At 38.0% G+C, this 20,271-nt stretch overlaps 1 protein-coding gene and 1 pseudogene across 2 annotated transcripts in view; both read left to right on the forward strand.

Moving 5' to 3' along the window:
- Positions 1-20,271, forward strand: part of LOC150039006 (potassium channel subfamily K member 2-like) — a 100,659-nt gene that overhangs the window by 43,504 nt on the left and 36,884 nt on the right. The window lies entirely within an intron of this gene.
- On the forward strand, positions 13,672-14,219 carry LOC150039008 (gem-associated protein 6 pseudogene; annotated as a pseudogene).

The raw sequence follows: 20,271 nt of genomic DNA on the forward strand, positions 1-20,271 counted from the left end.
CAAGTGCTAGAAAAGAAGCTTAGAGACAGTGTCCAAACCCTGTGTTTAAGCACCAGGGTGTGTATGTATATGTGTGCGAATGTGTGTGTGTGTGTGTGTGTGTGTGTGTGTGTGTGTGTGTGTGTGTGTGTATTTAGCATTTTTTTTTGGTCAGCTGTGGGGCTTGAACTCAGGGCCTGGGTGCTGTTCCTGAGCTCTTTTTCTCAAGGCTAGTTCTCTACTAGTTGAGCCACAGCTCTACTTCTGGTTTTCTGGTGGTTAATCAGAGATAACTCACAGACTTTCCTGCCCACACTGGCTTCAAACCACAATCCTCAAATCACAGATTCCTGAGTAGCTAGGATTACAGGGGTGAGACAGCAGTGCTGGGCTACCTTCCATATTTAAAGAAAAAAATTGACTTTTTGTCTAGGCCAAGTTATTTGTTATCTGAATTGTTGTATCTTCCCCAAATTTCATTTAAACTCTGATGGTTATGTTCAAATGCAGACGCTTTCACATACTAGGCAAATTGTCTATCACTGAACTGTATCTTTAGTCCTCTTAATTTGGACTTCAAATTCTAGTGAATTAATTTCTTGTTGGATTTGGGCTCCAGGTTCTTTTCAGTTGTGGAGCTTGAACTCTGGGCCTGGGCGTTGTCCCTGAGCTGTTCAGCTCAAGGCTACCACCCTATCCCTTAAGCCACAGCACCACTTCCAATTTTCTGGTGATTAACTGGAGATGAGTTTCATGGACTTTAGTCCCTGGGCAGGCTTTGAACCGTGTCCCTCAGATCTCAGCCTCCTGAGTATCTAGGATTATAGGTGTGAGCTACCATGCCTGGCATAGACATGGTATTTTTATTCTGGGTTCTGCGGTGTTCTGTTTTCAGAGGCATGCATTTCTGAACCATTCTTTTATTCCTTCATTCCAAAGATATTTATCCAACTTTCGCAGACCAGTTTCTAGATGATTGGAGAACATCAAAATAATAGGCAAAAAGTCAATAAGAATCTTAATAAGGAAATAAAATAGTAAAGCATTTGATACATTAGTTACATAGTTTTCAAGACAGTATAACCCAAAGAACCTAGGCTTAGCCTGAAGGGAACAATGTTAATAAGGCCTAAACAATATTTCTTTTCTTGGTTGTCTACATTAGTCATTTTCACTTTGGATTTGAGATTCCAGCCTGTGCACAGTGGGTGGAGCTGGAGTCCTCAGAAGTCCTTTCCAGTCCCATTGGTGGGAGCAGCCTCCCTGGTGGGGACAGCCCAGGGACACTTAGTTCTCTGCCCACCTCCTTGTCCTCAGTGGAAACCATTCCACATTTTCTCACTGTAGTCTGCGGCGACGGAAACAGGAAACAGCCATTTCCTCGCTGTTAATCTAAACTGTCTTTGGTAATTGTCTTGTTGATTTCTTGGTAAACTCAACTCTAGGATGATTTTTGGATAGAATAAAAGTAGGGTCAAATGTGCAATCTGAGTAGCGTTCCTCATCGAACAGATCATCTGAATGTGTGTGTTGGGGGGGGCATGCATTTAGAGTACACTTTTGAGGCAAGGGCAAACATTTTCAGAATTATCTTCTTGTACTTCAGGTTAATTGAGTAAGCATAATTATGATATGATATAAGAACGTAGGGTGACATGAAACATAGTTTCTACACTCCCTTCATCCTTCTACCTCCTGAAAATACTTTAAATTAGGACTTAATTTTTTCTAATATATAACAAAGATAAGTGGATGTGATAAGTGAATGTGTGAGATAGAGAGAGACAAAGAAACAGACGGAAGGAGACACAGAGGGAGACACAGAGAGATAGACAGAGCTACCTGTTTCTGTAGGCAGGATTTTGAAGTTGGGCCAGGCTGCCTTTTAGATAGTAGCTGTGCTACTTTCTGTTTTCTCTTACCATCCTGAACCTTGGTAAAAATGTTTCAATACATCTCTTGCTTCCCTCCCCACTCCCTTCACCTAGGGAATTTACTGAGAAAATATGCTCAAGGTGCAAGCAGCTCGCAGTGCTTTGCTCATAGTAGATTTTCCATCCATGTGGAATTCATTCTGTATATCTGTCCAGGTCAGATGTCCTCAATCAGAATGAAGGATATATCATCCACCTATCTCTCAATCCATGGGGCTAATCACACACACCCTACACTCTGTGAGGAATCATGGCAAGTGAACACTAGACAGCAAGAAATTCCTTACATAAAGAAGAGATCTCGCTTATGTGGTTTAGATCTAATGAAAAGGTTAATAGCATGGGATAACCAACAGTTACTGGATGAATTATTTGTGCTTTTTGGAGTATTCTTTCCTCCACAGAAATAAATAAGATATGTAGAGTGTTAAAAACCCATAAAATCAGAGAAACAATGCAAGGTCAGAAAAATTATGGAATCCCAGTGACAAATTTGTCTTTTTTATGACTTCTCATGTAATAGCATACAGCCTCACTGTGCACTCAGCACATGCACAGCAGTTCCTCCATAGCTGTCGACTTTTGAGTTTTGTGTTTTTTAGGTATTTATTTATTATTTTATTTTATTCCCTGTTCTGGAGCTTGAGCTCAGAGTCTGAGCACTGTCCTTGAGCTCTTTTGCTCAAGGTTAGCATGTTCTACCACTGGAGCCATTGTACCACTTTCAGCTTTTTTTGGTGGTAAGAGATTTTGCTGGTAAGCTGTTTTGGAGATTAGAGTATCATGGATTTTCCTGCCCGGCTGGTTCCTCAGATCTCAGCCTCCTGTGTAACTAAGGTTACAGGTGTGAGACACCAGTGCTTGACCCCTCTCTTCGTTTTGCTCTCCATTACCTTTGGGCCATTATGGTTTGAAAATATTAAGTGAAAAAATTCTCAAAATAAACAATTCATAAGTTTTATGTAACTTTTATTACAATGCATTATTATACATCTTCCTGGGACTTAATCTTTTAGATAAGTAGGAGTGTTTCTTTAAAAGAATCCTTACAACAACTCTATGAGGAACTTGTTTCTGTTATTTTAATTTTGGGGTAAGTGAACAGAGACAGTCAAAGATTAAACAGCACACGGAAGTCAGGTAATGAGTCCGTGGCTTTGTGGCTCTATTATTGTGATTGTGACCTGACTCCAAATCTCTGCCTTTGGTGTCCCAGTGAGATAGATCACTATTGCATCATATGGTGAAGGGATAAAATGATTTATAGTTAGTATGAAATTTGAGTTGTTTAGAGATTTGCTTGTAAGACTCAGCTTCCTGAATAGGCCAATGTCCTTGTTACCTTTGGAAAATAAGTTATAATTGCTACCTTTTGAAAATTACTTTCTGTGAGTTATTTTCAGAGAAAACTACATGAACTCCATGCATGACTCTGAAAAAAAGGAATGTCTTCCGTTGTTCCTTTTACTTGGAAATATATAATGAAGTGATGCATAATTTCTTTTACTATGTGTGAGAAACTGTCATATTTAAGCTCAGTTGCATTCTTATATATCGACTGAATAGTATTAAAGTATGTAAAATGCAAATTAATATAAACTATAATTTTGCAGTATGCCTTGACTAATTTAAAGATATTTAATTTGCTAAAGTCAAATAATACTGATAGTCAAATTCCTATACCAGTGATGGATCTTAAAGATTCTATAAATGGATGTTGAACTTAAAGTGAGTTTAAATGCTCTCTCCCTCTCCCCTCTCTGTCTGTCTCATTTTCTCTCCCTTCCCCCTTCTTTCTTTTCTTGTTTCAGACAGAGTTCACAAGTTTTGAATTGCTGCCCCAAGATAATAGCCAGAGCAAATACAGGCTTTTAGACCCTTATTTCAAGTCAAATTATATTAAGTACCAGCAGTCAATATTTGAAAACTTGGCATTTTTTTTCTCTTCAACCTATGCTATGTAATTATTATTGATACTTCAATTTTCTTGGCCTTGATTTCCTGCATTTGTGTAGTGATGATATTAGAATTTTATTGGCCATTTCATCTTTCCCATTTTATGATTTTGTTTTTAAAAGTCAACTGATTCTCTCTCTTCTCTCACTCTCTCGCTCTCTTGCTCTCTCTCTCTTTCTGTTCCTGGTAGCTTTCTTAATATTATTATTGTGGCTCTAGCTTTTATAATAAATCATCTGAAACAAGAAACTACCAGGCAATTCCATGAGAAGTGTTGAAGTCACTGCCAAGCAACAGATAATGCTCATCATTTGCAAATGACACTGAAATATTCTGTTAACTCCTAGTATTTACTTGACTCTGAGAGTGAAAGGTAATCTGAAATCATTTAGAGCATTTTACTGTAGAGATCATTGGTTGGATATCAAGTAGCTATTTTCATACCTTCATATGATCTGCAAAGCATAGGAAAAGAGAATGCTGCCTCAATCCTTCCGTAACCATTTTTTTCCCTAGTCCTGGGGCTTGAACTCAGGGCCTGGGCACTATCCTTGGACACTTTTTGCTCAAAGTTAGTGCTCTGCTACTTGAGCAACAGCACCACTTCCAGCTTTTTTCTGCGTATGTGGTACCAAGGAATCAAACCCAGGGATTCATGCCCTGGGTAGACAAGTTCTCTACTACTAGGCTGCGCTCCTGGACACTTACTCTGAGAATTTGTGGTAGTATCTGAGTCAAGTTTTGTAGTCAATTAAGTAATTTCATTTGGCTTATATTCACTGGCTAGTCAAAGTGTGGTAATCTTTCATGCATGCTATGTCTATCTCAGTGTTGTGTCACAGATGGTGAAACTGTGGTATTGAGCATGGTAGTGTTTCAATTCAAATAGAGAATTTTGGGTTCTGCAACCTGGAGTTTTAACCACGGTGTTACTTTGCTTCCAGTATAGTTAGAATTAACTTTGAATGGGGGTGTTGCAATTGGGGAAGACTATTATACTCAAAGATAACACCAATTTCTTGATAATTCAATCAGTTATGTCCACCAAGATAATGTTCCTTATGTGATAAAAATGAAAAGTTTTAGACTTATTTTACTTTATAACTCTCAGGACAAGATTGATGACAGGGGAAATGTAGAAATCTATGGTTTTACTACTTATATCACTGGAAAACCAGCACAGCTAAAATAACCTTGAGACTGAACGAGAAGAATCCACACAAGGTTTTGAAAGTGATAGGAAAGTTTATTAGGAAAGACATATGGAGGGTAAAGAAGATTATAAAGTGCCATAACGCTATGAAATGATGGCAGTTCTCAATCATTGTCAGCCATTGCAGGGTACACATATGAATTCTTGGTTTTAAGGGAGAAGAATTAGGGGCATGGGACAAAGGTAAACATAGTTTAAGAGTCCTGGTGATGGCCTAGCTGATTTTTGTTTCAGTTCATGTTCTCCTGGGTGTCAGGGTTTTTAAAGAAGTTGCTATGACTTTTACAACTTAAGGGGGGAAAGTCTGGTTGCCATGAGATGATTCCTTCATTTAAGTAAGTATCTTCATTGGAGAGTAATCAATCCTATAAGATTTTGCCACTCCTTAGAGATAATTCAAGCATTTCTTTCTCTTAGAGATGTTTTCAATAATTCCTGTCTTTCCTGGAAACAAAAGGTGATTGCAAAGTGCCCATGAAGGGACAAAATGGAGGCAAAGAAAACAGTTCAATATACTTTCAATACACTGAAAATGGATTGTCTCTAGGGTAAGAACAGCATTAGCCCTTAGGGTCTGAGTTCTTATTGAAATTACCTTTAAGGAATTACTGACCCTAGATCCAATCTACTGGGCTAAGGTTACATGTGAGTCAGGAAGCTTAATGTATATATATATGTGTATGTATGTATATAATATAATTTTATATATTTAACTACATTATATATTTTATATTATATAAATATATGTGGGGTTATATTGTATATACAATCAATCTTTCCCTGAAAGTTATTATATATATATATATACATATACATATACCACAGAGACTTTCTGATTTCATCCTTCATTTTATAACTTACCTTTGCATTTTCTCATCATTCATGGATAGCTGATACCCATCATTTATAGATAGTATAGCTCTATGCTTTGGTTTTCGTGTCTTATTGTTCGATAGCAAGGACAGGAATATAGCATCAGATGATTCTAAAGTTCTTATAGGAAAAGCATATAGCAATCTTTTTTATTTTTAGGATTATGCTATCTAGGCATTCCTATTCTTTGTGTTTAATTTTCTTAGTACATGGGAAAACTTATTTTTCCGTTTGTTTTTGTTAAGAAATATGTTCCCATTTCCGCCATGATGTTGGATCACTTTGGCTCCCTTCTTGGAATAAAAGTGAGATGATCCAACATTGAAATAGCACACAGAATTAGAGGGTATCTATTGGCCTGATATTCCAAAATAGCTGGCAACATTTAGAGCTCATAGTTCATTAAAAATGCCTGTCTCTAAACACTTAGAGTGGGGCATAGAACAATTCAGTTCTAGCCCTGTGAAAGGCTCCGGGGGCTGAGAAGGACTTGGAGATCCACACGCACGTCCAGTGTGTTAAGGAAGAAGCGTGGGAAGTTAGGAAATACTGTGCAGATCCATTGGTGCTGTTATTCTTTGGCCAAGTCTCTCTCTCTCGCTCCATGTTTGAACTACTCTTGTAGATGATATAAATGTACTTTGTTAACAAAAGTATTTGAGAGAAGCTCATTCCAAAAGCAACTTAAGAAAGCTCAATTTCTTATAGTTTTGTTAATCGACAACTATCATGTAAGATTTTATTATGTAAGTTCTGCCGCCAAATAACCAGGGAGCCATCTTGTGAACTACTGTTTGAATTGCAGGCATCTGGCTTTGGCCCAAGAACTTAGGTAACGATAGGGTTAAGACTTACCCTTTGACCTACTTACTTTTATTTTGCTTACTTGTACAGTCATTCCTATAAGACTAGGTCAAACTCAAATGTCTGCAGAGTAGCGTGTTACATGTAGATCTACACTCTGAATTTAGATAAAGAAGGAACACTCTTAACAGTGTTTATAGCCTTGACTCCCAAGGCATACTCTAAGTATTGGAGGTACTGGTTTAAATCTCTGCTTTGTGTTTAATAACTTACTTAACCCTCAGCACATTATTTCACTTCAATTAACCTCAGCTTCCACAATCAAAGAGAGGGGCTTAGTTGCATTAAACTTTATAAGATTGTCTCCAAAGTTAAATATATGTATATGCATATACATATATATATACATATATATATATATACATATACATATATGCATATATATGGAAGAATTAGCATCATATAAGATATACAATGAGTGAACATTACCTCACTTACTGATAACAAACATTTTATTTAATTACTATTTTATTGGTAATGAAAATATGGTTAGTATAGTGATACTAAACCCCTCTACTTTTCTAAACTGTATAACTATTGTGATGCTATAGCCAGTCTAGAAAAAATGCTAAGTCAAGGTCATTCTAAGGACAAAGGGAGATTTACTAGGGAATTAAAGGTTAGGCTTCGAGCTCTTTTTTTTTACTTGGATTTGCTTTTTAAATTTTACCCTTCCTACCTCCACTCAAGGAGACTCTCTTTACCATAGAACACTTAAAATACATATGAACAATTTTATCTAAGTAGAAAACAGTGGTTTAATTATTGAGGAGTGGATATTTCAAACTTTCATGTGTGATTCTGCTCTGTGTCCCTGGTTCAAAAGGAGACCCATGTTCAGATGTAAATGCTAAAATACATTCTTTCTTTTTATTTAATCATTTAATTCTTTCTTATTGAGGATCATGGTTCCTGGAGGCTATTTCTGCGCTCTGGTGTTTGCTAGGTTCTTTCCCCCTGCAGCATAACGGAGGTTTCTGTAGCTTTCTTACAAAGTGGGTTAGAATGAATGGTGTGTTAGACAGGCAGTGAGAAGCAAAGGTGTTTCAATTAAGCTCCGTTTCCGTAGCTGGCTCTGGAATGGTGGAGCTATGCCAGATAGGAGAAGCAAGTAATAGAGAAGAAATAAGGAATCAGAAGAGTGCACCTTTTTTTTCTTAGTGAGCGAGGAAGACTGGAGTGTTAATCACATATATAAAGGTTCTATTTTTCAGGTATCCTTGCCATTTAATTAATTAATTAATTAATTAATTAATTAATTTAGTGATTATCAGTTGTGGGGCTTGAACTCTGGGTCTGAGCTTTTTCACTCAAGGCTAGCACTCTGCCACTTTACACCAGAGCTTCACTTCTGGTTTTCTGGTAGTTAATTGGAGATGAGAGTCTCCCAGACCTACCTACACTGGAAACAATCTAGATTGTTAATCCCAGATTCTAGTCTCCTGAGTAGGATTACAGTCGGGAATCTCCAGTGCTTGATGCCATTTATGAATTGGGTTGTTGATTCTTGGGAGTTGAGTATTTTTTGAATTCTCTGTATATTCTGTTTATTTTTCTCAGATGTGTAGCTGATAAAAATTGTTTTCCCCCTTCTGTGTAGGTTCTCTCTTCCATCTAATGATTATCACCTAAGCTGTGCAAAAGCCTTTTAGCTTGCTGCAATCCTTAGTTTGATGTCAGCCTTTTCTCTTACTTGCTAAGCTGTTAGAATTCTGTTCAGGAAGTTACTATCAGTGTAGTACTCAAAGTTTCAAGTTTTATATTAAGACCCTTGACCCACTTACTATTGATATCAGTTTGAGGCTAGTGATAAGAGTACTTTTAGTCTTCGGCAAAAATAAATAAATAAAATCTTCTAACTAAGAAAATAAATGTGCTTTTTCCGATCTTCCTCTGTTCATGTTTGGTTTGTGACATCCTATTCTACGCTAGCCCAATTATGTTCTAAAGTTCAGGCATATGCATTGATCCTATTTCTTCTAGATATTTTCACTTCCATTATTATTATTAAAGCATTTTTTCATTTCACTTAGAATGTCTAAGATAACGTTAAAATATTATAACATTTTTGACTTCTTCATATTTATCATAACATTGCCAGTTTCTGCATATTTATCATGTATTTAGCTCTTTTACCAATTGTTTCGAATACACTAATTCTCTGTATTCTTTTGCATTAATAGGACACTTAATTCCACCCACAATGAATATATTTGTCTTCTTTATAATAAGTATTCCTTTTATTTCTTACCAATATTACACCTGCTACAACTTTCAATGATAATAATAACTGTAAAAAAAAATTCTTGGCCTCATGCCTGGCAAGCAAGTGCTCTAACACTTGAGCCCTTAGGGGAATTTCTTCAGTGCTCTTGAATATTAAGTATGCTATTACATGTTTTGAAACAACAGTTCTTTGTCATGATAAAATATTAATTTCTAATTTTAGTTTTTAAGTACTATTTAGGAATGCTGCAGAATAGCATCCACTGTCTTCTTGGTCTCTCATTTCTTTTACTATTGAAAACATTCTAAGCATGTAGATTTGTTTGAAGAGAACAATGGAGTGCATCTGCCTTGCTCAGTTCTGAACGTTACGTTTGCTGATTTTATTAAGGTAAAAGTGCAGAAAATTGAAGGTTAAGTCAATATCCACACATGTCTCTGTGTGGCAGCTACTTATGTTTCCTAGTATTTTATAGTCCTAATTTATGATGGTTTAGTCAATCTTTATATGTAATATATAATGTGAGATGAGAATGTAATACTGCTTTTTGTTTTTCTGTTGATACTCAGGTTTTAGTTCCTGGCTTTGTATTTGCCAGTCAGTCACACCATCAGCCACATGACATGACATGTATAAGTAGGTTTCAGCTTGACTAAAAGCCTTTGAAACTTACTTGAGATATCAAATATTACATACATTGCTATGCTAGTATCTTTCTTCTTTCCTTTCTTATCTTTTTTTTTTTTGTGTGTATCATGGGGCTTGAACGGCCTAGGCACCATCCCTGAACTCTTCAGCTCAAGGCTACCACCCTACCCTTGAGCCAAGCCTCACTTCCCATTTTCTAGAAGTTAATTAGAGATAAGAGTCTCAGGTACCTTTGTGCCTGGGCTGGCTTTGAACCTTGATCCTCAGATCTCAGCCTCCTGAGTAGCTTGGACTATAGGTGTGAGCCATCTTGCCTGGCAACTAGTATCTTTCTTAATATATCTTTTTCATCTTTTAATTTACTACATAGTTTTAATTATTTAAGCTACAGATACCATCGTCTTAATTTAGAAGGAAGCTCTGGCTCTTGTCAGTATTTTATTGAAGTATTTATTGGTGAGTATTGATTGCGTTAAGGTATGTAATTTTAATTGAAAAGTAAATTTATTAATTATTTGAGAGATTTAATTTTTAATACACTTCCATGAACACTGTTTAAATGTTTTTTCTCTTCTTTATTTCTTTCCAAAGTATGTAACAGGTTTGTATTTATGTCAATGAGTCAGTGAAGAGATACCTTTTCTATTTTTTATTGTTTATTGTTGTGGTAATATATAGAGGGGTTACAGTTACATTTGCCAGGCAGTAGGTGCATTACTTCTCACACATTGATACCCCTTTTCATGTTTTGGTCCCCATTTCCCTCCCCCCACCTCCTCCCAATCATCTTGTTTTCCCCCCTTCCATTTCCTATTTCAAATAATCAAATAAATATATGTACAATATACCAGATAACAAAGTCAGATACAGTAACAACATGAGGTTAACCAAAGGCCAACAAAAGAGAAGAGAAATAACATAGTACATTAAGAACAACAATCACACAAGATAAAACTCTTGTTTCCATATCCTAGAGATCCTTTCATTTAGTCTCATCCTATATGACCTTATGTACCTAGGTTTTGAGCTATTGTAATCCTCTGTTAAGGAGAGTCCTAGATGTGTACTAATTATTACAAACGAGGGAAACCATTGAGCCTATGTTCCTTTAGGTCTGGCTTACGTCACTTAATATGATTTTTTCCAAGTCTTTCCATTTCCTTACAAATGGAGTGATGTCATTCTTTCTGATGGCTGCATAGAATTCCATTGTGTATAAATACCATATCTTGTTGATCCACTCATCAACTGAGGGACATCTAGGTTGCTTCTGTATTTTTGCTATGGTAAATAGTGCTGCAATGAACATCATTGTGCTAGTGGGATTGCTGTGTTATAGAGGAGCTCTATGTTTAGTCTTTTGAGGAATCACCATACTACTTTGTTAATTGTGCCCAGCTTAAGCCAGCATTCATTCAAGTTTATCAAGTTAAAATTTTTCTATCATCTATGTATCTATATATCTGTGTATCTATGTATATATCTATTTCTATCTATCTTAGTATCTATGTATGTATGTATGTATGTATGTATGTATGTATGTATCTATCTATCTATCTATCTATCTATCTACTTACTTACCTACCTGCTAGCCCTCTATCTAGTAGATACTTAAAGTTAAGGAACTGGTATATAAGTGGGAAAAACAGACCAAAAATGAATGGGTACAAACAATTCTACGTGTTTATTTACAGTGCTTAAAGATTTTATTTCATACAGCCAATAAATTCTAATAAGAAAAATATCCTGCCAACTGTTCAGAAAAAGGTGGCTTATATAGGCCCCTTTACAGAAGATTCATAGCAGCTATCCAGGGAAAGTCCTTCCTCCAAGTAATATGAAGGCGAGATGGCAGCTATTTTGTATGATGCACTTACTTAGGGGTTAGAGATGTCCTAAAACTAATCGCTTGGCCACTAGTGGTAACTATTCCCACTATAGCTTGTTTCAAGCTACCAATGTGCAGTCAGCCAATCTGCAAAATTCTTGAAAATGTAACATTTTGTCTCACAAACCAGCTCCCGTATAATGTGGCGTACCTTTCTCCAACTCTTTCCCTCCTCAGTTTTTTCCTCCCATATCCTTGTTCATCCTCTGGTCCCTAGCCTGCTCTGCTTCCTTCCAGATCACATCTCATTATCCTTCAATCTTGTCCATTCTCTCATGTTCTTCAGACTCTGGGTGTACTACTATTCCCTTTGGGCTCTTATTATTTACATGTCACAAGGCACATTTTGAGCATTAGCACTTTACTGGCCAAGTGAAAACAGAACAAAAACTTCATACTATTTTTATTTTGTAAATTAGCTCTTTGTTTTCTTGCCTTTAATGGTACTTTGCCACCATGAAGCTGCTGATTGACTAGGGTAAAAAGAATCAGAAGTTCAAGCATGTGCACATATAGGACATTTAGATTTATTCTGCTTATAGGCAATGGATAATCTGAAGTTCACTGATCAGTTAATCACTGACCAGTTAAGAAGATTTATTGGTTAGAATTTAGAGAAAATCTGTGAACATCAGTGTATTTTTAGACCTAATACAACCTCTCTCCTAAATAGCCACTCTAGGTTGAAATGAAGTAGGGGAAATGTTTGGGGAGTTCTAGGCATGTTCTTAATGTCAGAAAACTGTGAGGTCTCTTTTTCTTTCCTTTGTATGCGGGGAGTGGTGATTATGTGAAGGATACTTCCCTAAGGCACAAATTCAGCCTTTGAGCTCAACATAGCATAATGGCAGCTACAGAAATATTTAGATGGTGAAACAGAACATGTACAGGGATGTTGTACCAGGGATCCTCATTCCTATTCTTTTTTTGAGGAGGGGGGTATCTGCATTGTCAACTTTGTCATGGACACAATAAAAACAGAGTACAGATATGACACAAGAGACTTGGCTCCATTTTTGTGACCAGTGAAAGACAGACACATTGGCTTTTCTTACCTCTAGAGTTCTCTTTGGATGTAGGTTCATCTCATGGGTGATGTAAACAGACTTCCTGAGCAAATCCTCTGTTAGGTCTTCTAAAGATGTTCCTTAGCCTCTAGGCTAAATCAGAGTTGCCAGTTGAAAACCTGGAGCTGATATTTCTTGTGCACTTCTGACTTGTGTGGTGGGAGATCAAATAGAGCTGTCGGGCTAACTTGGCTTTTTTACAATTTAACAATAAAAACTATGTGTTGTGAGGCCCCAGTCAGAACAAAAATTTTTACAAAAAATAGAAGTTGCATCTTTTATTTTCCTTCTCTGATTTTCTTGGAGGTTAATCAACCTTCACATTTCATATAAATATGAATCCAGAGATAGGTGTCTTTTGATAAACAGAGTAGAATAGAACACCAGATGCCTATTCTACCCCAGCTTATAGTTATTCATCTGGGGAAAGCAATAAATGTAGCCTTGGGTCTTCTTACTGTAAGGCTTGTGGAAAGGAAACTCCACGCCCGTTTAAGAGGTGAAGGTTTATTGAGAGAGAGAAAGAGAGAAAACAGACCTACAGCCGCACAAGATGGAGTCAGGGAAGAAAGAGAGGCTTATGGCTGGAAGTGAGACATTATATAGGGGGGAGGACAGCGGAAGCGGATGTGACCTCAGAGGATGAGGAAATACTTCAGACTGGGGGACCTCCCACTGGGAGACATGACAGTTGCCAGGGTTACAGTCTGGGCGGGGATTTCCAGGGTGCACAGAGCCAAGGGAAGGAATCATTTCTCCCAGGCAGACCTAACATTCCCACCTTCTGATAGTTATAAAGGGGAGTTGACTCTTTCTGGCTACTTCCTGCTGACAAGGGGCCTCGCCCCGCTGCCTCCCTGGCCGCGTGGGTGCTGAGCGGTGCATCTGCGTGCAGTTGAGGCTGGTGCGTCTTGGTGGGTCTCGGTGGGTCCCCGTGAGCCCCAGCGGGCCCTGGCGGGTCCCGGGTTTACCGGGAGGAGGCGACGGGGCAGGAGCATGAGCTACAGAAGTTGAGCCCCGCCCGCCTCCGGGTCTGGGAGCGGAGGTAGCTGGCAACCATGAATGAATGGATGAAGAAAAGCCCCTTAGAGTGGGAAGATTATGTTTATAAAGAAGTCACGGTGGTAGCCAGTGAGAAGAAGGAGTATGAAGGATGGTTTTTAACTGCAGATCCAGCCTCTGCCAATATTGTCCTTGTGAACTTCCTTGAAGATAGCAGCTGTCTGTGACTGGAGTTATGGGACATTCTGTGCAGACTCTTGATGTCGTGAGTGAAGGGGACCACAGAATGAGAGAGAAGCTGACACATTTGTTCATGTCTGGAGATTACAAAGGACACAGCCCTGAGGACATGGAAAAGAAAAAGAACAGCTTAAGAAAATGGCTTGAGAAGAGCCACATCCCTGTCATTGAACAGGGGGAGTCACCAAGGACTCTCTGTGTGGCTGGGGTTCTGACTATAGACCCACCATATGGCCCAGAAAATTGCAGCAGTGCTAATGAAATTATTTTGTCCCGGGGTTCGGCACCAAATGTAAGGCTTGTTGAAAGGAAACTCCACGCAGTTTAAGAGGCAAAGGTTTATTGAGAGAGAGAAGAGAGAAAACAGACCTACAGCCGCACAAGATGGAGTCAGGGAAGAAAGAGAGGCTTATGGCTGGAAGTGAGGCATTATATAGGGGGGGGACAGTGGAAGCGGATGTGACCTCAGAGGATGAGGAAATACTTCAGACTGGGGGACCTCCCACTGGGAGACATGACAGTTGCCAGGGTTACAGTCTGGGCGGGGATTTCCAGGGTGCACAGAACGCCAAGGGAAGGAATCATTTCTCCCAGGCAGACCTAACACTTAGCATTTCCAGGAGTAATCTACAGTGCCCTGCAGCTGTGACAATGTGTTCTTCATACTCAGCTTATTGAGGCAAACATATTGAGATGGTTGAGTGCTGTGTTTCATGGCTAGCACACAGTCATGGACAAGTCAGTTTAAACATTTCCCTGATTGTGTAGGCATGGGGATAATCTGATTCTTCTTCAAACCACAATTCCTGGGTTATGCTTACTCTGGATGATCCTTTGCATATGTTATTCTGCTGTAGGATATCTCATGGCTTCAGTGAGGAAGAACAGATGGGACACAAAGGAGTTAAATGCAGAGATTCATTATATCAGAATCCACAGTCCTGGCAGATTTTCCTAGATGCCAGGGTACCAGACAGAGTTGGGTTTTCATCCTGACTTCAGGCTTTTTCCTGTACCCCAGGATTTTCCACCCCTCCTTAATCTTATCTTGAGGACTATAGCTAATGGTTGAATATTTGAGAAGCAGAGTATTTAAATATTCTCCCAGTTTTTATCCCATGAATGACTTACCTTGCTGGACCTACGTTAAGTACTTAAAATCAATACCACCATTAATAGGAGCAGCCAACACCATAAGCTGTAGACACATTGTACCGAGAAGAGTTATATTCCTGCCAAAAATTCAAGACTTGAATCTACTTGTGAGAACAGATTCAAACCAAGGAATGTTTTACAAAATAACTGGGCTCTCTTTCTCAAAAAAAAAAAAAGAATGTCTTGAAAGATGAGAGAAGGTTAAGAATTAGGAGATTAAAGGAAAGAGTTATTCTAATTAAGTGCAATATATGATCTTGAATGGGTTCCTAGGACATCGAAAAAAATGTTATTGAGGTCATTATTGGGGCAGCTGGCAGAAATTGCATATAGACTGAATAAAGAAGAATCCTGTCAACATTAAGAGTCAGTGTTTTCGGGGTTTTCTAGGCTCTCTCCTGGCTACTGCAGTCTTGCTAGTGTTCTGTCTACACCACAGTCCACAGTATTTTGTTCGGGTTCCTCTATCTCCTGTTCTTGTTTTCAGACTCTTGAAAGTTTATATGGGTTTCTCCATTAGCCCATTCCACATCTTCATCTTCATGCTGCTGTAACAAACACCCGAGGTAAATATCTTACCAAGAGAAAGGATTTAGTTAGCTTTATGCTTTTCAGGGTTACTGTCCAAGATCAAGTAGGCCCATTGCTTTGGCCTGTGATGAGAGTATCAGTTAACAAGATGAGGAGTGTAGACTAGCGCAAAACTATTCTATTAGGAGCCAGGAAACAAAAGATGGAAATGGGTCAAGGTCTAAAGACATCCCCTCACCTGAAGATCTTACCATCTCCCAGTAGTACCATTCTGAGGACCAAACCTTTACTTTTGGGGGACCTTTATCCGAACCGTAACTCTTACCTTCTGAGATCAGACCTTTGGTCCCCCAAATCTGGTTGCCTTTCAGTGTGTCTATCAAGAAAATGCCACCAAATGTTATCAGCTCACATGAGAGAGGTCCAACTTCTCAGCAAGGATATGGTTCTCCATAACACAGCCTCAGTTTACCTTTCTCTCTGTGCCCACTTTCCTCTCCATCCAGCTTAATTTTATCCAGTCCCTCAAAGATGCTAAGTTCTATTTTTTTCCTTGCAGACTTGTTGTGAACACTACCTCTTCTGCCTTTGTTAGCTTCTAAAGTTTCTGATCACTGCTTTAGGGTAATTTCTGTGTGTGACCAGTCTCCTTCTAAATCCATCTACACCAAAAGCATTTCTGTAATTTCTCTCACTCACACTCATCCTACATGTGCATCCAGTCTTCTGCTTGCATCTTACTGGATTATTAGTAATGAATAATCAAATCCACCTGTGTTCACACTTGTACCTCTAGTGCTAGCACAATTCCTGGCAAATTAATGTTCCTCAATCAAAACGTTTTTGTTGTTGGTGGTGGTGGTGATCACGGGGTTTGAACTCAGGGCCTGGGTGCTGTTCCTGAACTCTTGTTCTCAAGGTTAGTGCTCTACCACATTGAGCCACAGCACCACTTCCATTTTTCTAGTGATTAATTGGAGATACCAGCCTCATGGACTTTCCTGTCCAGGCTTTGAACCTGGCTTTGAACTGTTATCCTCAGATCTCAGCCTTTGGAATAGCTGGGATTAAAGATGTGAGCCACCGGTGTCCAGCTTAAAACACTTTGATTAGTACATGAGCCATTATGATTTATGACAGTATCAGACATTGGAGAATCTCATCCGCATGTGAATTTGTATATTGAAAAAATTCCTAGAAGGTCATACATCCAAAATGTCAAACACAGGAAAAATTTATCTGGTTTCTGATTTTCCTGAGCAGAAAGAGAAACCTATCACAAAAGAACCAAACAGAACATTGTAGAAAACATTGTATAATCATGACACTCGAGTCAACTATCTAGATCTTCTAATCTCTACTTTTGACAACATTATTACTAATATTTATGATAACACTATTTATTGACACATATGCGTAATAGACTTTCAAAAGTGAATTTCATATAGTATATTGCTTCATTTCCTCAATTTAAAGGATTACTTAATAAGAATAATGTGTACCTTTTGACACATGAAGAAGGAATGGCTATAATATGTTGCTAAACCTCAATAAACTTTTATTCTGGTGGGCACATCACTTAATCAGTTAATCCGATGCTTTAAAGAACCATAGATGATATGTCTTACCATGTATCTAGCTTTTTAAACACCTTGATTTTTTCTTTCTTTTTATTAGTGCATATTCATTGCTTAAAAGGTTTGTTGTGATATTTCTGCATATGTGCATCATGTACTTAGATAAACTCACCACCTTTATTACTCTTATTTATGTCACCCTCTAGTATTTAGTGTTTTAAGACTCGCAATTCCTAGTATGGAGAAAATGGGCATTCACCTTATCTCACCTCAAAGCTGCATTGAGTGGGCAGAAAGCATGGAGAAATACAAAAAAGAAAGAAATTTCAGAGTTTGCTTGAAAGGAAGGTATTTGGAGAGAAATGAAGTAGGAATGAGTTTGGGGATGATGTGACACATGCTGATTCCAGACACATGGGAGTAAAAACTTTGAATTGAGGAGCCCTCATTTCTCTTGGATGAACAATAGAAGATTCACAAAAAGAAAAAAAATTCTAACGTAACTTCATAAAGTCACAAAAGTTAGAAGAAGTAGGTGTATGGATAGCCAGCCTGTAAATTAGTTGTGTGGAACCACTCCTTGAAACTTTCCTAACAGCCCTGCTAAGTCTTTGCCTCAGAATAATGCTGGGAATACAGGCATTTCCAAGAGAATCATGTGCACATGAAACAGACCTGGGGCCTGTGAAGTAGGAAGGGGGGTGATGTACGAACTGGTAGCTGTTCTTGGAAGTTCTGTGAAATGTTCACTTGCAGGAGAGTTGCAGAAAGTGCCCATCTCCAATCCTGGCCCAACACCTTTGCCTCAGCACTTTGAAGCAGAATGTGCCACATCCAACCAGATCAACCATGATCATCACTCAGCAAGGAAAATATATGTCAGTGGCAAATACTAACTATTCTAGCACTGCAGTATGCTTCCAAGCAAGAAAAATATCACCAGGGTTTCTGAAGCACTTAAGCAATTGATTGCCAGGCTACCCTGGCTTATGCCTATAATTCGAGCTACTTAGGAGTCTGAGATCTAAAGATCACAGTTCAAGAAAGTCCATGAGACTCTTATCTCCAGTTAACCACCAAAAAGGCCAGAATAGAAGTTATGATTCAAGTGTCAGAGCACTAAGTTTTGAGCACAGTGCCTAATTCCTGGGTTCAAACCCTAGTTCCAGTGCGCGCGCGCGCACACACACACACACACACACACACACACACACACACACACACACACACAAAGGGAATGAAAAAGAAATTCATCTAAATAATATCATGCAGGAATTCCCTCAAATAATAAAATTATTATATGATACAACACTGAAAAACAGAAAAGTGACATATTATTGTTTCTATGACATATGAATGAAAAAGTAGTAATAAGAAATAAGAGTTTCTGCCTTGGGCTCTACTAGCAGAGATTTACAATAGAGCAAAACCTTGATACATAAGGCCATATAGTATGAAGCTAATTGAAAGGACCTCTAGGATATTGAAACATAAGCCATATAATGAATGATTGTTGTCCTTAATATACTATATGATCTCTCATCTCCTTTGCTGTCCCTTGGTTATCTCATATTGATACAGTATCTCACTTTGTTATCTGATATATCGGATATATTTGTATTTGGTTATTTGAAATTGGATAGGGAAGGGGGGAAAACCTAGATGGGGGGGTGAGGGGAGGGTATTGGGATCCAAGACATGTGAAAGGGTATCAATGTATGTGAAGTAATGCAACTTTTATCTGGCAAATATCATGTAACCCTTTTATTAATTACAATAAAAAATAAAAAATAAGAGTTTCTGGAAACTGGGAATATTGCAGATAAAACAAGCTCTTAGCAAATGAAACGTCTAGTAGTGAATACTGTGTTGGCTATGGAAGAAGGAAAGGCTAGAAATTTCATAAGGAGAAAAATGTATAAACTAAAATAACCAAACATCAGTCCACTGATCTCTTACATTACATGTATTTTGTGCATCTAAAAATTAAGACATTCATATCTTTTCAAATAATAATGAAAACAAGTTGAAAACTATTCTTAAGTCACAAGCGAACCTAGATAGAACTCAATGTAGACATCCTACAGACTATAACATTTGACTATAATAATAAAAATACTAGATAAGAACAACAAGCAAAATGCCAACTTCAAAATATCTTCAGGAGAAAATTAAAACTTGTGTTTCAGATCAATTTTTCTTTCATATATTTTTATTGTAATTAATAGAAGGATTACATTATATTCACCAGATAGAAGGTGCATTACTTCACAAACAATTATACTCTTTCTCATGTCTTGGTCCCCATTTCCCTCCCTCCACCCCCGCCCCTCATCTTGTTTTCCCCCCTTCCTTATCCTATTTAAATAACCAAATAAACATATACAATATATCAGATAACAAGGTAAAATACTATAACAATATGAGATAACCAAGGGACAGCAAAAGAGATGAGAAATAACATAGTACATTAAGGACAACAATCACTTATTATGTGGCTTTTGTTTCTATATCCTGGAGGTTCTTTCATTTAGTATCATACTGTATGGCCTTATGTATCTAGGTTTTGCTCTATTGCAGATCTCTGCTAGAAGAGTCCAAGGTTTCTACTGACTATGACAAATGAGGGAAACCATTGAGCCTATGTTCCTTTGAGTCTGGCTTAGTTCACTTATTATGATTTTTTTCTAAGTCTTTCCATTTTCTTACAAATAGGGCGATGTCATTCTTTCAGGTTTCAGATAAATTTTAATATGGAGTTGAGTAAAAGTCACCTCAGTAGATGCTCTATATTCTTTGTTTTTGGTCAGTTGTAGGGCTTGAACACAGGACCTAGAATCTGTCCCTGAGCCTCTTTGTGCTCAAGGCTAGTGCTCCACCAGGTGAGCCGCAGGACCACTTCCAGTGTTTGAGTGGTTATTTGGAGATAAGAGTCTCATAGGGACTTTTCTGCTAAACCAGCTTTGAACCATAATCCTTAGATCTCAGCCACCTGAGTTAGGATTACATATGTTTGCCTCCAGTGCCCAGCCTCTTGGTACTTCTGAGAGACATAAATTCATTATCTTAATCATGCATTGAGATAGTGATTGTGATTACAGAATAAATGGAGTTGGA

This window comes from Megascapheus bottae, unplaced genomic scaffold (assembly GCF_031878675.1).
Source record: "Megascapheus bottae isolate mThoBot1 unplaced genomic scaffold, mThoBot2.hap1 H_1, whole genome shotgun sequence".
Taxonomy (NCBI): domain Eukaryota; kingdom Metazoa; phylum Chordata; class Mammalia; order Rodentia; family Geomyidae; genus Megascapheus; species Megascapheus bottae.